General features: G+C 38.8%; 1 protein-coding gene across 3 annotated transcripts in view; it reads right to left on the bottom strand.

Moving 5' to 3' along the window:
* NEXMIF (neurite extension and migration factor) overlaps positions 1-16,810 on the bottom strand; it is a 118,025-nt gene that overhangs the window by 33,683 nt on the left and 67,532 nt on the right. For 2 of the 3 annotated variants that reach the window (XM_037512243.2, XM_054695667.1), the window contains exon 2: positions 15,562-15,683. The exons of the other annotated variant lie outside the window; for it this stretch is intronic. The gene's annotated coding sequence lies outside the window, so the exon portion shown is untranslated. The remainder of the gene's footprint in view (positions 1-15,561; positions 15,684-16,810) is intronic. 3 annotated transcript variants of the gene reach the window in all.

Raw genomic sequence — 16,810 nt, 5'->3', positions numbered from 1 at the left:
GATGGAGCTGGAAGAGATTATGAGAAGTAAAATAAGGCAGAGGAGAAGGATAAATGCCAGATGGTGTCACATATATGTGCAATATAGAGAAACCAAAGGGTCAAACACAAACTTTAAAATCAACCTTTGAATGATGACCATAGAACTGAAGCCTCTGGGCATGGGGGTGGTGAGGAACAGGGTGGATAGAGAACACAATGGATTATGGTGGAGGATAATGGGTGCTTTGGGGGCAGCTGCACTAAGGTGACTACACATGGGGGATGGGAAGCCTATACTATGCAAACACTAACAAGGATATAAACCAGTGGTATTTTAATAAAAATTATCAATAAAAAACAATAAACATCAAATCACTCTATTTAGAAATTCTGAAGAATTACAAGACACACCTACTAATTTCTGAATAGATCAACTATTAAAAATAGGTAAGTAGACAGGAATCATCTATAAATACTTCCAAGTAAATTGGAGACAACTGGTAACCAAGCATAAAATGACCCCATGGACAAAAGTGATACTACTAGCCTGATCCAGTTCAACACTGGTAAAAACCTGTGGATGTAGGGTTTATTTGAGCACCCCACTACCTTACCTCTCTTGACTATGTGGAAACTACAACAATTGGTAGGAAGGCTGGGACTACACAAGAGTATGGATGTATGCTAATTATTGTCACAATATTAAATACTTATTTTAAATGAAAAGATTCCTAGTCTTTTAGACTTTGCCATGATGAAAACATAAGGTGGAAACACAGGCTCTACTGTCAAGGCACTTTTAAACTAGATGTGGTATGAGTACACTTGGCATAGCAGATATCTCTCAATAGCCTAAATATTGATTTCTGTATTTTGATTTTATTTTCAAGTTATTCTCCTAGCCCTGTTTATCTCCAGGACAGGTCTTCTAGATATTGGGTCCAACTAGGAATTCTTTCATCAAGCAAAAAAATCCCTCTTATCCATATGTTCAGGACTTAGAGAAATGAATCTGTATTTGAGCATTCCATGAAGACAAATAAAACTTCTCACTTGATTCTGGACTTGCTTTTATTAAATACACAACTATTAACCACTAGCAAGTAGTGAGGCTGCTGTTTTATATCCCACCCTATCCTCATCATACTCCTTTTGCAGAGATGCTTATGGTAGAAACCTCTTGTCACTTTCAAACTGATAGGCTGGTAGATGTGCCTGGATTTTTTTCGCTACCAGAACATCTGAAAGTGCTGAAGGACAGAGGGTCCATACATCTTACAAGTAAAAAGATGCTATCAGGCTATCTTTTGTAGCTACTTACATGTAGAGAAAAAACACTTTAAGCTGAGTTTGACCATTTACAAAAGTATGTTTACAGCTGCTGTAGAAGTTGTATTAAACACAGAAAAGGAAAATTCCAATAATCCTATAAAGCATTTAGGAACATAATGCCATATATCCTAAGTCCATCTCCCCTCTTCCCTAATAATTTTTCTCATATTCCTTTAGTTCTCTACATGGACTAAGAATGACTATCCAGGAACAAGAGAAATGTTCAAGATGGGAGGATATTAGAAAAGAAGGGGTTGGGCCAAAGAATAGATATTTTGCCATTCTAGATTCTGCAACAGCTTTACAATCACCTATCACTTTTAGCTCTCTATTTTGACCCCTGCCAATTCATTACTGTTACCATAGCCAAGACAGCAAAAAAGGCCTCAGACCACTCAATTATCTGAAATAACTTCTTGAGCTACCTTTTCCAGCACCCAGCTCAAGTAAGTCCTAGCTGATGCCCAAAGCATGGGGCCCTGTGTTCATTAAAGTCTGCACAGGAAACACACATTGTACGTGCAATTCCAAAGCCCACACTTGTTGAATAGCAGCAGTCATGTGCAGGACTCTTCCAAATTCCGCAGCCAAGTCCACAGCAGGGAAGATCTTGGGGCCAGGCTTCTGAAGGTCCACCTACGGATGGGCAAAACAAGTGCTGGAGAAGGCAAGATGAGTGCTGATCCTTCTAAAGGACCCTGCTTTTCTTCAGTTCCTGTGCTAACTTTTTATCTAGTGGTTGGCAAAGTATTTCTTAGGATAGTTTTCTGCAAGTGCAAGCATCTGTTTACCTTTCTATGCCAGTATCTCGGCTCACTTGCAACTTTTTTTTTTCTCTTTGAATATTGACCTTCTTTATATACTCTAAATATAATACTTATATACATAAAGAGAAAATACATGTATATTTGTAAATAATCTCATGTAATATATAAATTTTACTAAATTTGTTTTTTTATTTTCTTTTTTTAATTTAAATTTTATTTTTATATTCCCCATACAATTACAACCCCCTTATTTTGACCCCAAGCCCTCCTTTCCCCGCCACCCACTCCCCCATAGAGTCTCTCTGGTTCATAGATGTTTGCTGATTTTGATATTTTCTTTCTTATAGTTATTCTTTTTCCTGGTCCCTTATTTAAGTTTTCTAGATTCCTGCTATGAGTGAGACTATATGGTATTTTTCTTTTTCTTTCTGGCTTATTTCGCTGAGCACGATCCCTTCCAGCTCCATTCATGTTGCTGCAAATTGCATGCGTTTATCTTTTTTGAATGCTGAGTAATATTCCATGTGTATATGTACAATGCACATCTTCTTGATCCAGTCATCTATTTTTGGGCATTTGGGTTGTTTCCAAAGCTTAGCTATTGTAAACAGTGCTGCTATGAACATAGGGGTACAGGTGCTCTTTGGAAATTGATGTTTCTGTGTTCTTTGGGTAAATACCTAGGAGTAGAATTGCTGGATCATATGGAAGCTCTATGTTTAGTAGGTCAAGAAATCTCCACACAGCTCTCCATAGTGGTTGGACCAGTTTGCACTCCCACCAACAGTGCAGGAGAGTTCCTTTTCTCCACAACCTCGCCAACATTTGTTGTTGCTAGTTTTTTTAATATGTGCCATTCTCACTGCTGTAAGATGGTATCTCATTGTAGTTTTGATTTACATTTCCCTGATTACAAGTGATGTTGAACATTTTTTCATATGCCTGTTGGCCATTTGCATTTCCTCTTTGGAGAAGTTTCTTTTTAGCTCTTCTGCCTATTTTTGGACTGGATTGTTTTCTTTGTTTTTGTTGAGTCTCATCAGCTCTTTGTAGATTTTTGTGATCAGTCCTTTATTATTAGTGTTGTGTGCAAAAATGTTCTCCTAGTCGGTGGAGTTTCTCTTTGTTTTGGTTATTGTCTCTTTTGCTGTGCAGAAGCTCTTTAATTTGATGTAGTCCCAGCTGTTTATCTTTGCCTTCACTATCACTGCTTTGGGTGATGTGTCTGTAAAGATGTCTTTGATGTGCATATCATGTAGTGTTTCGCCTGTATTTCCTTCTATGTATTTTATGGTTTCAGGTCTTATGTCTAGTTCTTTAATCCATTTTGAGCTGGTCTTTGTACATGGTGTTAGGTAGTAGTCAAGCTTCATTCTTTTGCATGTAGCGACCCAGTTTTCCCAGCACCATTTATTGAACAAACTTTCTTTGCCCCAATGCATATTCTTTGTTCCTTTGTCAAAGATTAGTTGACCATAAATCTGTGGGTTTATTTCTGGATTTTCTATTCGATTCCATTGGCCTGTCTGTTCTTGTTCCAATACCATGCAGTTTTGATGATTATGGCTTTGTAGTATAGTTTGAAGTCTGGGAGTGTGATGCCTCCATTCCCTTCTTTTTTTTCAGGAGAGGTTTGGCTTTTCGGGGTTTTTGGTGATTCCATATGAATTTCATCAATAATTGTTCTATTTCTTTGAAGAATGACATTGAAATTTTTATTGGAATAGCATGCAATGTCTTATGTTTTAATTGAACAGGTCTTTCACCTCTTTAGTCTTATTCCTAGGCATTTAACACTTTTTAACGTCACTGTAAATTGGATTGTTTCCTTGAATTCTTTCTTTGCATATTGGTATGTGCTAGACTTTTGTATATTGGTTTAGGAGCTGACACTTCAGTCTTCCAATATTATGTTGCATAGCAGTGGTGAGAATGGACATGCATGTCATACCTGATCTTAGAGGGAAAACTTTCCATTTTTCACCATGAAGCCTGATGTTAGTTGTCAATTTGTCATATATGGCCTTTATTATGTTGTGGTATGTTCCTTGTATCCCCATTTTAATACAATTTTTAAAATCACCAATGGATGCTGAATCTTGTCAAATGCCTTTCTGTATCTATCAATATGAATTTTGTCTTTCCTTTAGTTGATATGGTGAATTATATTGATTGATTTTTGTATTTTGAACCATCCTTGCAGCCTAGGAATAAATCCTAATATATCTTGATGCATGATGCTTTTTATATATTGTTGAACTTGGGTTGCTAGAATTTTTTAAATTTCCTTTTATTTATACAACAGCAGGGGTACAGGCCAGAGTCGTGGGAGGGTGAGAGGATTCACCAGAGAGCGGGGGGAAGAACACGCAGATGACTGAAATACACTGCTGAGGGGAGCAGTGGGCACGACAGGAGAGGTCTGCCTCGCCATGTGGGATTCTTCCTGGCTGGCTGGGTATCGAACCGGCACTACAGAGGCTGCAGACAGCTTCACAGTGCTGCGTTCAACCCGCTGAGCCACCAGGGAGGCCCCAGGGTTGCTAGGATTTTATTGAAGATTTTTTCATCTGTATACATCAGGCCTATAATTTTTAAAATTTTTTTATTATTATTATTTTACTTTTATATATTTTTTACATAATTTTTCATTTTTGCACAATGTATGCATTTTCCTCTTGGTGATAGTCCCCATATAATTCCCACCTTCCTTGTTTTCATCCTATTCCCTCCTTCCCCCCCGTAGTATGTTTATATTTGCTTATTGATTTTGATTTTTTTCTTTATTATAATTAGTCTTTTTCCTGGTCCCTTATTTAGGTTTTCTAAATTCCTTCTATGAGTGAGACCATCTGGTATTTTTCTTTTTCTTTCTGGCTTATTTTGCTGAGCATGATCCCTTCCAGCTCCAACCATGATGCTGCAAATTGCACGAGTTTATCCTTTTTGACTGCTGAATAATATTCCATGGTATATGTACCACATCTTCTTGATCCAGTCATCTTTTTTTGGGAATTTGGGCTGTTTCCATAGCTTAGCTATTGTAAATAGTGCTGCTATAAACATAGGGGTGCAGGTGTCCTTTTGAATAATGATTCTGTATCCTTTGGATAAATACCTAGGAGTAGAATTGCTGGATCATATGGAAGCTCCATCTTTAGCAGGTTGAGGAATCTCCATACAGCTTTCCATAGTGGTTGGACCAATTTGTACTCCCACCAGCAGTGCAAGAGAGTTCCTTTTTCTCCACATCCTCGCCAACATTTGTTGTTGCTAGTTTTTTTAATATGTGCCATTCTCACTGCTGTAAGATGGTATCTCATTGTAGCTTTGATTTGCATTTCCCTGATTACAAGTGATGTTGAACATTTTTTCATATGCCTGTTGGCCATTTGCATTTCCTCTTTGGAGAAGTTTCTTTTTAGCTCTTCTGCCCATTTCTTGATAGATTATTTTCTTTGTTTTTGTTGAGTCTCATCAGCTCTTTGTAGATATTTGTGATCAGTCCTTTATTATTAGTGCTGTGTGCAAAAATGTTCTCCTAGTCGGTGGGGTGTCTGTTTGTTTTGGTTACCGTCTCTTTTCTTCTACAGAAGCTCTTTAATTTGATGTAGTCCCAGCTGTTTATCTTTGCCTTCACTATCACTGCTTTGGGTGATGTGTCTTTAAAGATGTTACTGAAGTGTATGTCAGGTAGTGTTTTGCTTATATTTCCTTCTATGTATTTTATGGTTTCAGGTCTTATGTCTAGTTCTTTAATCCATTTTGAGTTGGTCTTTGTACATGGTGTTAGGTAGTAGTCAAGCTTCATTCTTTTGCATGTAGCGACCCAGTTTTCCCAGCACCATTTATTGAACAAACTTTCTTTGCCCCAATGCATATTCTTTGTTCCTTTGTCAAAGATTAGTTGACCGTAAATCTGTGAGTTTATTTCTGGATTTTCTATTCGATTCCATTGGCCTGTCTGTTCTTATTCCAATACCATTCAGGTTTGATTATTATGGCTTTGTAGTATAGTTTGAACTCTGGAAGTGTGATACCTCCATTCCTTCTTTTTTTTTTTTTTTCAGGAGAGCTTTGGCTAGTCGGGGTTTTTGGTGGCTCCATACCAATTTCATCAATATTTGTTATATTTCTTTGAAGAATGTCATTGAAATTTTTATTGGAATAGCATTGAATCTGTAAGTTGCTTTTGGTAGGATGGCCATTTTGATAATGTTAATTCTTCCAATCCATGAGCAGGGGATGTCTTTCCATTTCTTTGTGTCTTCTTCTATTTCTTTTAACAGTATTTTAGTTTCCTTTGTATAGGTCCTTTAGCTCTTTTGTTAGGTTTATTCCCAAGTATTTGATTTCTTTTGTTTCAGTAATAAAAGGGATGGTTTTCTTGACTTCTTCTTTTTCAGATTTGTTGTTTGTGTATAGGAAGGCTCCTGATTTCTGCGTGTCGATTTTGTATCCTGCTACTTTACTGAACTGATTGATTAGTTTGATTACTTTTTCTGTGGAGTTTTTGGGGTTCTTTATGTATATTATCATATCATCTGTGAATAGTGATAATGTAATTTCTTCCTTCCCTATTTGGATTCCTTGTATGTCTTTCTCATGTCTTACTGCTCTGGCTAGGACTTCCAGTATTATATTGAAAAGCAGTGGTGAGAGTGGACATCCTTGACTTATTCCAGATTTTAATGGAAATGCTTTTAACTTTTCGCCATTGAGAATGATATTGGCTATGGGCTTGTCATATATGGTCTTTATGATGTTAAGGTATGTTCCTTGTATCCTGAGAATTTGAAGGGCCTTTATCATAAATGGGTGTTGTACTTTTTCGAAAGCTTTCTCAGCATCTATTGATATTATCATATGGTTTTTATATTTCTTTTTATTTATGTGTTAGATTACATTGATTGATTTTTGGATGTTGAACCACCCTTGTGTCCCTGGAATAAATCCTACTTGGTCGTGGTGAATTATCTTATGGATACATTGTTGGATTCTGTTAGCTAAAATTTTATTGTGGATTTTTGCATCAGTGCTCATTAGAGAGATCAGGCCTATAATTTTATATAGATCTTTAATTTTCTTTTTCGTGATGTCCTTGTCTGCTTTGACATCATTGTAATGTTGTCCTCATAAAATATGTTTAGGAGAATTCTCTTCATAAATCTGGACAGATTTGAGAAGGATAGATATTAGTTTATATTTGAAAGTTTGGCAGAACTCACTGGTAAAATAATCTCTTTCTGGACTTCTGCTTTATTAGGAAAAATTTTAACTCCTGTGTCAATTTCCTTTTTTTGTTGTTGTTCTGTTCAGGTTTCCTATTTCTTCCTGATTCAGTTTCTGAAGGCTGTATGTGTCTAAATAGCTGCCCATTTAAAAGTTTTCATTTCTATTTTATCTACATTAATTATTATTTCTCAGGTCATTCACTTTTTTTTTGAATTTTGTTGTATCTCTTTGATTAGCTCTTCTGAGTTCTTCTTGTATCACTGACTTTTCTGTGTTTTTCCATCTGTTCGATTTTCTTTATTATGACAGTTTTGAACTCTATCTGACAAGAATTTTTCATGCTTTTGTGGTTGTATTCTCAGGAGTTTTACTCTCTTTGTGATGTCATATTCCCTTGAGGTCTCAATGAGCCATATGTTATATTTTTTTTTTCTGCCAACTTTGCTATTTTAGAGTTTCCTAGTTTTTTGAAGAATATCTGTAGCAGTAACTTAGAGGTGAATTACTTCTACTTTTCCAGCATATGGCTCTGTGATCTTAGTTTTTGTTTGCCTTTGCTGGCATCTTTAGGTTAATACCTGGTTTTGCAGTTTGTGAGTCATAGGGTGGAGGGTACCTGGAGGAGTGCAGCTGCTTATGTGAATGTACTGGGAAGGGAGGGCTGGCTTGTGTTTGTGTCACCACTGATATCCCTCCTCTCTGGTGTTCCAGACTAAAGACTATGCAATCTTTGTGCTGTCACTGTGCTTCATGAGCTCAAACCAGAGTTTGGGGCAGGGGAGTGTAGTCCAGCTCATTAAATTTGTTCTTTTGTTTGGTGGTGACCTGGTCTGTGGGGACAACCTCCATATTTCCCCTCAGCTATGTGTATGTACTGCCACACTGTTTATCTCTCCCTTCCTCAGGGCCCCCGGATGAGTGGCAGCCCCACAGTCTATGATTCCTGCGTGGGTCCTCAGCCACCACGTGTTTCTCTCCACAATTATTTGGTGAAACATCAGTCTCCTCCATGTTGCTTCTAGTGCAGTCTGTGATGTTCTCTGATGTTCAAGAGGTATTCCAGTTTCTCCCTGAGCCACAGTGTCCCTTTGGTTAACTGTTAGATGATCTTCTTGGGAGCAAAGCAAGGAACCTCTTCTGATGCCCTCTTAGACCGAGTCTCTTAGATTTTGAAAAGGCAGCTAGTTCTTGTGAGGATGGTTGTGATGTATATATAGTGAGAGAGGAGGAACCAAGCCACAATTATACCTTTTAGGTAGGAAAAATTTATCAGATGGCAATGAAATTCTAGGAGCAAACACAGATTAAATCTGTACTTTCTAATCTGTTACTTAACTAAATACAGCCATTAAAGATTACATCTTTGCTATATATGTGCATATTATATAGTAATAAGTAATATATAATAATACATAATAATATAATAATGCTGTTATTAATATGCAGATAAAACATTGGTAACCCTTACCATTCCTAAAATATAGACTCATACACAAAGACTTTCTCCAGGGGTAGGGGTATTCTATTCTGATCCATCTGTAAGTTCATGTGGCTACCCCTTAAGTCCACAGTATGGCAAGGGAAGTAGACTAAAATTGCTGAGTGATATTCTACCAAGTACTTGAAATACATTTGTTATTTTAATTCAAACAACAGCTTTATGACATAGGTATTATTATTTGGTCAATATATAAAGAAACTGAAATTCAGAAGAAGTTAAGCAACTCTTTCTGGTCCATCTAGCTAGTAGGAGGGAAATGAGCATTCAAATGTAACACTGAGTCACTCCAAAGTACAAAATCTGCCATTCATCACAGACTTCTGAGATGCCGGGGCTGAAGGCCAGGGTTCAGTCATTGGTGGGACCATATAAGTGGACAGACTTACTCCCAAGACCTATATGGCAACTTCAATTAAGTAACATGCTTCTCTAGACAATCAAATTGAACTCTACATATAAAACATCCTTTGAAAGTAAAGAAGAAGAGGTTGCAGTAGGTTCTGAATCTGATGAACATCTGAAATCAAGTATTTATTCAAAGTATTTTTATTAGGTCAATCTTATCAAACACACACACGTGTTATCTAGGAAAAAGTCATATATATTATTTTTCCACTCCCAGTTTTAATTAAAATTAAGGAATTAAGTGAATGTGGTAACAGTACTATAGAGGATTTTACAGTTTAGTAAAACTATCATATTCAACATTACATTTGAAAATCACCACACTGTGAGTCGGGAAAATAAGTACCATCAGTTCTACAGATGAGAAAACGAATGGCCAGATGATAAATAAATAAATAAATGTTGAGTTGGGGCTGGTTGGGCCCTGAAGTTGTGAATGGTATCCTTTGTTCACTACATTTTTAAATGTACAGAGTAGTGACAGAGTCACAGAGTAGTGACATGACTGAAGTGCTACTTTATACTAGTCAATTCAGGATAAAATCATGAGAGTCAGGACTGTAGAGGACTGCTGGACTAAGGAGTCAGAGGCTCTGAATTCTAGTTATGACTGTATCTTTATTAGTGTGTAAAATATATTAATATCGCTGCCATTTCTATTTAAGAGAGCTGTTATGGGCTCAAGTGAAATAAATAAATAAGTGTGCTTAATAGGTCATCAGCTGCCTTGAAACAAATCAGATCCTTATAGTAGCCAGTTTTGACTATAAGGTACGTAAGTACATTGTCATATAAACTTGAAATATTCTTAGTGAAGAAATGAGACAATAGTTCATGTAAAAACATGGTTGTAGCTTTTGAGTAGTTAAGGTACTTTTCCTTAATAGGCTAATAAGATGAATGCAATGGCATTGCTCTCTCTTCCCTTATCTGGTTACCTCTTTAATCTAACCCAATTTTCCTCTGAACTCTAGAGACCAGTAGGGTCCAAAGGATGGAGCTCCATTTAAAGCTATTTAAAGATACAAGCAAGTATGAAGAAATAGTTAGCTTAGAAGTCACAGTAGAGAGAGGTACAGAAAAATGCTTCCTAACATCTGCCATCAGGGGTAGAGGATGAAGAAAAAGAAAACGTGCACACTTAACCATTTTGCATTTTCACCAGTTCCAAAGACAATTAGCTTTCATTATATACCTAGATAAAAATCTTATTACATACTTACATCAAATGAATCCCACTGTAGGCCTACTTATGGACTATGAGCAAGCAGCATCATCTTGATATTATGAACATATCTTTGGGGAAGAAAGAAGACTGATATCCTAATCTATGTTTTCTTCAGTTCCTTCTTCTGGCCTCATCCCTTACTAGCCCCTTTTCATTTTTATTCCAACAATTTCCCTAATTTTCTTGTCTTAAGTAGTTCTGTGCAATTCTTTACCTCTCCTGCTCACATATTTACATTTCTGAAACAACTGTACCACATTCAGATCTAACATTCCCATCCCCACATCCCCCACAAATTTGCCTGAATTTGTGGTTTCTACCAGGATGCTTGGCCTTGAAATGATGAAAGCCAGTGTTACAAGACAGTGTCCAAAATGTGATTGAGTGATTAACAATTTAGAATAATTTAGAACCCCTACTAAGACTATCTGCTAAAAGGCATCTTATCATTTGCAAATGCATCACAGAATAAGCTGTCATTTTGCTAATGCTTGCTCACTACTAAGCTTGCTCTACCAAAGAAGCAATATTGGGTTCTTAAAATATGAAGAACTGAAACTAAGTAGCTGGAGTTTTCCAATTAATTGGTATGGAAAACTGAAAAATTTTCAGCTGGGCCAATATGACAAAGTCTGTTGCTATTTCTTATCCCTGCCCCCAGGTAGAACATGCTAGGGCTCAATCCTGTTACCCCAGTGAGGCAGCTCTAAGTTGCTGACACCAACTAAAAATCTCTGCAATTGCCCAAACAGTTGTCACCAAGAAACCTTGGAATGATAAGGCAATATTGTGGCTAAATTCTATTTTAATGGAGTGGCCACAGTAGGCTCAGCATTGTATTACCTGCTAAATTACTGTGGAGAATTATGTGGTACCTTTAAGCAAATGCTCTCCGAACACTTAATTGCATCTATGCAATTTCTTTGGTATTTGTGTACAATGTACTTGTACTTTAGTTCTTTATTTAACCATAAAAGTAATCAGTGCAAGGAGGGGCAAGATGTACAGAGTACTTTACTCTGAAAAGGCCCACTGGCCTTTGCACTCCCTTAGACAAGATCCTGGCCCTGCTGAACAGAGAAGGAAACCCATTCAAGCAGAAAGGGAATTACACCAAATATAAGCGCATGCTAACATTTCTCTATGTACTCCAGGTAAATGAAGGTCGTTCATATATCTAGTGTGCATGAACAGGTGGCATACACAGTGCTTGCAAGTGAACGGCAATAAACAGCTTTCGCCATCTACGTCTCTCATGGTATATTCCTTTCTGAGCTTTGCCAAGTGAAGTTATATCATAGTCAAGGGTCATGGGAACATGCAGGGATGTAGTTTTCACCAGTTAACCTGGATTCACATTACCCTTAGGAGAGGGCTCATATTAATCCTAGAGAGCAGGAGGTTTACCTTATATGACAACAAGTCAAATTTTTAAGGTTAAAAATATATTTTTCAGGACAAGTTATGCAAGAAAAGCCATCCCCCTCCTGGATCCCACTGAGGCCCACCTTGGTAGGGCATGGCTAGTTCTGCTGGAGGGCCACCCTGAGCCTACCACAACACCCAGTGCAGGCTTGGTTGATGGCCAACCCTTGTGGGGCCAAGTTTGGGTTTTGAAAAAATGCATGGGTTTTGGAGATGTGCCATTCAGATGCAGCAGAGCTTGCCTGCCCAGTGCCACTGTGTGGCCCACTGCCAGTGTGAGACTACCTGACCTCTGTCTAAGTCAGGTTTCATGTGCTGGTGGGGTTCTGGTTTTAAGGACTGTACGGTTTTGGGCCTTCCCGGTGGCGCAGCAGTTGAGCGCTGGGTTGCGAAGCTGCCCTCAGCCTCTGTAGCGCCGGTTCGATCCCCGGCTGCTCCCCGGCCACCGGAGGAGGGTCCACATGGTGCGCAGCACCTCTCCTGCCGCCTGCTGCCCCCTCAGCAGTGTACTTCAGTCAGCCTGCTCTGCTCCCCGCTCTGGCTCTGGTGAATTCTCTCACCCTCCCGCGCTTCTGACTGTACCCAGTGCTTGTATGTATAAATAAATAAATATTTAAAAAAAAATAAAGACCGTACAGTTTTGTAAACAGACTAATTAGGTTTGAGTTCACACTGGAACCAATGAAGTCTTGGAAATGGTAGCAGTTTTAAAAATGGACCAATCTTATTTGAAAGGCAGGCATTATGAAGTGACTGTAAGCCAGGGCAGTAGCTGGCTTCACTGATTGATTGGGAGACTCTCGTCAGACACTCATTCATCAAGACCTTCATTCATCATGAGACCTTCCCATCTGATCTCTGCTTGGAACTGCTGCCTGACCACTGTGCTTCTTGCCTCCAGCTTGACCGAATGGTGCTGCTGACCTATGCCTGGCATCTCTGAAAGAGCTATACTCTGGGGCTTGGTCCTCTAGCACCACCTCTAAAAGAGTTGTCTGCTATTGGCCTGTGTCTGGCATCTCTAAGAGCTATGTACCACTGGCCTGTGCCTGGTGCCTCTATAGAGCTGTAACACTGGTGCCTGATCCTCCACATTGCCACCTGGTAACTGGCGCTAACACTGCTGATCTGACTGGCAATGCTTGTCTGTGCCCCGCTACCTCTAGAGCTGTCCACTGCTTCTGACACAATCTTTTGACTGCCACCCCTGCCTGTGGCACCACCTCCTGGTGCTGTTGCATCTGACACTGTACGGCCCAGTCTTTGGATCTTTGCTGCACTGCTGTGGTGCTGTTGACCACCTCCTGCTGACACTGTGAGTTGGCTCTTGTTCCACTACTTATCAGTGTGACACCAGCTCCAGTCTCCTGTTGAAGGGGCCATGCCATCTTGCATGAGCAGCTTTTGGTTGGGACTACTGGACACTGTGGACAGTAACTGAGGTAGGACAGCTGGCCATCTGTGACCTTAGAAATTCTACTACTTCTCAATTTTACCTTTGCTAATAAACCCTGTTGTTGTTATACACTGAACCTGAGTTGTGTCTTGCAAATGTGAGTGCATGGGTAAGGACCTACAAATTGTAACATCCTCCAGCTTTGCATGGTTTCAGTTAAACATTGCATTTACTAGCTGCGGACCACTCCTCAAATGTAACCTTAACCCAACTGTAGTCAAATGTGTGAACTGAATCCCAAGCTACAGTTAAGGTAGTGCTGATGGAGCCAGGTTGAATTATACACATTAGAAAACTTTTGCTACCTTTTTAGATGGATGAAAGTAAGTCCCAACACTAAGCTGAATTATCACTTCATGATGTCTAACGTTAGGGGCACTAACATTTATCCATTACTTACAGTGGACGAGAAGCTTTATATTGACTTGCACTTAACCCTTACAAAAACCCTGTGAAGTAGGTAGGAATTAGTATTGCTGTTTCATAAGTGAGAAAAATAAAGTACATTTTAAGCTTGTAAACTAACCATTTGATGTTAACTATTTATTTCTAAGTGATAGGCATGTTTTTTTGTTCACTAAAATCATCTATGATGCCAGAGCTCTGATTGATTGAATAAGATGTAACCTGACCTTCTGATTCCCATTGTTCTTACTGTTCTCTTTTCTTTGGCCATATCTTGTTTTCATAGTCCTTCTCCATGCTTAGCACTATGTCCCACCATGGAGGCTAATAAAGGGTTTTTGGTAGCAGGTGACTTTCTCTACCTGGCATGTTGCTTCCTAACATACTCTTTTCACTGATTTCCTAGCTCAAGAGCTCAGTACGAGTCATCATCACCTATACCAAATCCAGTCTCCTTTACCAGGCTTTCAAGGATTTCCATTAATCTGTGTCCACCATACCTCAGCAACTTTACTTAATAGTGCTTGACATACTGAAGGTCCTAACATAAGCAAGGTCTTCCTTCTTCTAAGTTTGTTATATTTTACTAATTGCCATTAATGCACTTCCTCTACCAGAGCCAGTTTGTTCTAATTACTCTTAGGTATTCTTGTGGGAATTTCACCAAAATAATAAAGGAAAATGAATTTAACTATGTTCAAGTGATATAATTGAGATTGGCCTTTGTATCAAACACAGATAAAGGCTGGGTTTTTTTCCCCAATGTTAATTTTAATCAAAGTGTGCAAATGAGCTGAGCCTAAACAACCTGAGTCTAAAGATAGTCTTGGAACTATAAAGCATAATCTAGTTGGAAGTATGGTTTACAGATGTAATAAAATTTCATGCTTTTTGACATTTATTGACTAATCTGATAAGAAAGTTTTATATTTTCACAGCATTTTATAGGTTATATTTCATATGTTATTTTATTTGGTCTGTGCAATAAAACTATGAAGCAGATATTATCTCACTTTTATGTAAGGTAAAACAAGTTCAGAATCAAAGAGGTTAAGAAACATATCCAGTGACTCAAAGCTAAGAAACTAGAAATAAGACTTGATTTTAGGATATAGAGAAGAAAGGGAAGGGAGGGTACAGCACAGTGAGGGTCTTGGTGACTGAACTGAACATCAGCCATGTGCTAGATACTATCAGATGACACAGATATGCACCACAAGCTTTACTCTAAAAGGCACACAAGTGTGTGAGAAATATTATATGTAAAGGCTGAACAATTGTTAGTTAAAGGGAACTAAGTCCAAAATGAGGAATTCAGGCCAATGCTCCTTCTACTATTCCCACTGCCTCCTACAATTCTGTTGCAAGGGCCCAGCTCCCACTTAACACCTTCTGTCTCTTCTCCCTTTAGCTTTCAGATGCCAACTTTTGGAATAGTTACAAAGTAGACTTTGGTGAGGCTCCAGAGCTCTCCAGGGAAACAATAAAAGCATATTGGTTGGAATGGAACATTGGGAGAGGTTGCTAGGATCTTATGCAGAGAGTACTGAATTAGAAGGTTAGTAGTGTGAATAGACGAGAGCAGGAATTTTATATTTTTGTCCATTGCCAAATATGTGATTGGTACTGAACAACAAACCACAAAAAGTATGTTTGAGAGACAGAGTGAGAGAGAGAGAATGGAGAGAGAGATGGGGGAGGGAATAGAGAGAGAAATCAAGAGAGAAGCCTCAGGTCTTGGGTATCTGAAATTTATACTAAGATTCATCCTCTTGCCAAGGTGTAGTATGGCTGTTAGTGGAGACCAGTGGTTTTTTGATACTCACTATTCCTGAGGACAGGGCAGGGATACACAGACTGAAAACTTGGCTAAGTCTTCTCAATATAGGGAACCAACCAGATGACAAAGACATTTGAAAACCTGGACAGCAGGCAAAACTTGAGTGTCCTGAAAAAAAAGAAAGGTAGCTGAATGAGTTGTCCCTACAGGCTAAATCCAGAGCTTAAAAAGATTGAGAAAAGGGTGACTTAAGGACACATACTCTCCCTCAAGAACTGTATTTACTTTAGACTCCTATGACTTAGAGTGCCAGAGAAAGGTCTCTAGGAGCTGGCAGTATTTTCTAGGCAAGACAAAATTCCCATTACCATGACAAAAGTTAGCAAGCTTCAAAACTTCTTAACTTGCAAGAGGACACTTTATGAGCTTAGTTTTCGGAAACTTGGCAGCATTTTTTGTTACTAAGTTAGACTATTTTAATAAGATATATTTCATATTTATAGTTGACCAAGTCAGAAGCTTAGGTCTCTGCCATCATTTATAGTCTCCAAAAGAGCTGAGAGAGAGAACGCCTTAAGTCCTCGCTACACAGACCATTCACCCATGTAAGGTCATCTGCGCAGTCCCTCATTTTCTACCACATCACATCCCAACATTTCTACATGACTTTCAAGAACTTTTTGCATACAATGCCTACTGCCCTGGTTATTAGGCTCAGCCTTATTACTCCATATATACCTATGTAGGATAATAGAGAACTATTTCATGAAATTTAATATTCATAAACTATGTTATATATTTTAAAGAGAACACCAAAGCAAAAGAATGAATTAGACCATAGCTTTGCTTTTACCCCCAACATTAAAATATCACTGGATGAGCTTTAAGATCCTGGCTTGAGCTTTTCTTTGCCATGCTGGGCAAAATTTTCCACTGAGCAAGGAAGGTGGCAGATACCTGCTTATGCAACAATCAATCTTATCTCTAATAATGGTCTCCTAAAGAGTCTTTCTGTCTTGGGACTCCCCGGTGGTGCAGCGGTTGAGTGCTGGGTTGTGAGGCTGCCCACAGCCTCTGCAGCACCGGTTCGATCCCCGGCTGCTCCCCGGCCACCGGAGGAGGGTCCCACATGGCGCGCAGACCTCTCCTGCCGCCCGCTGCTCCCTCAGCAGTACTTTGGTCCTTCTGCCTGCTCTGCTCCCCGCTCTGACTCTGGTGAATTCTCTCACCCTCCCGCGCTTCTGACTGTACCCAGTGCTTGAATAAATAAATAAATGAATAAGTAAATAAATAAA

This window comes from Talpa occidentalis, unplaced genomic scaffold, assembly GCF_014898055.3.
Source record: "Talpa occidentalis isolate TD23 unplaced genomic scaffold, MPIMG_talOcc4v2.1 talOcc4.15, whole genome shotgun sequence".
Classification (NCBI taxonomy): domain Eukaryota; kingdom Metazoa; phylum Chordata; class Mammalia; order Eulipotyphla; family Talpidae; genus Talpa; species Talpa occidentalis.
Note: the sequence above shows the minus strand (reverse complement) of the source record. Positions and strands in the feature narration are given on the sequence as shown.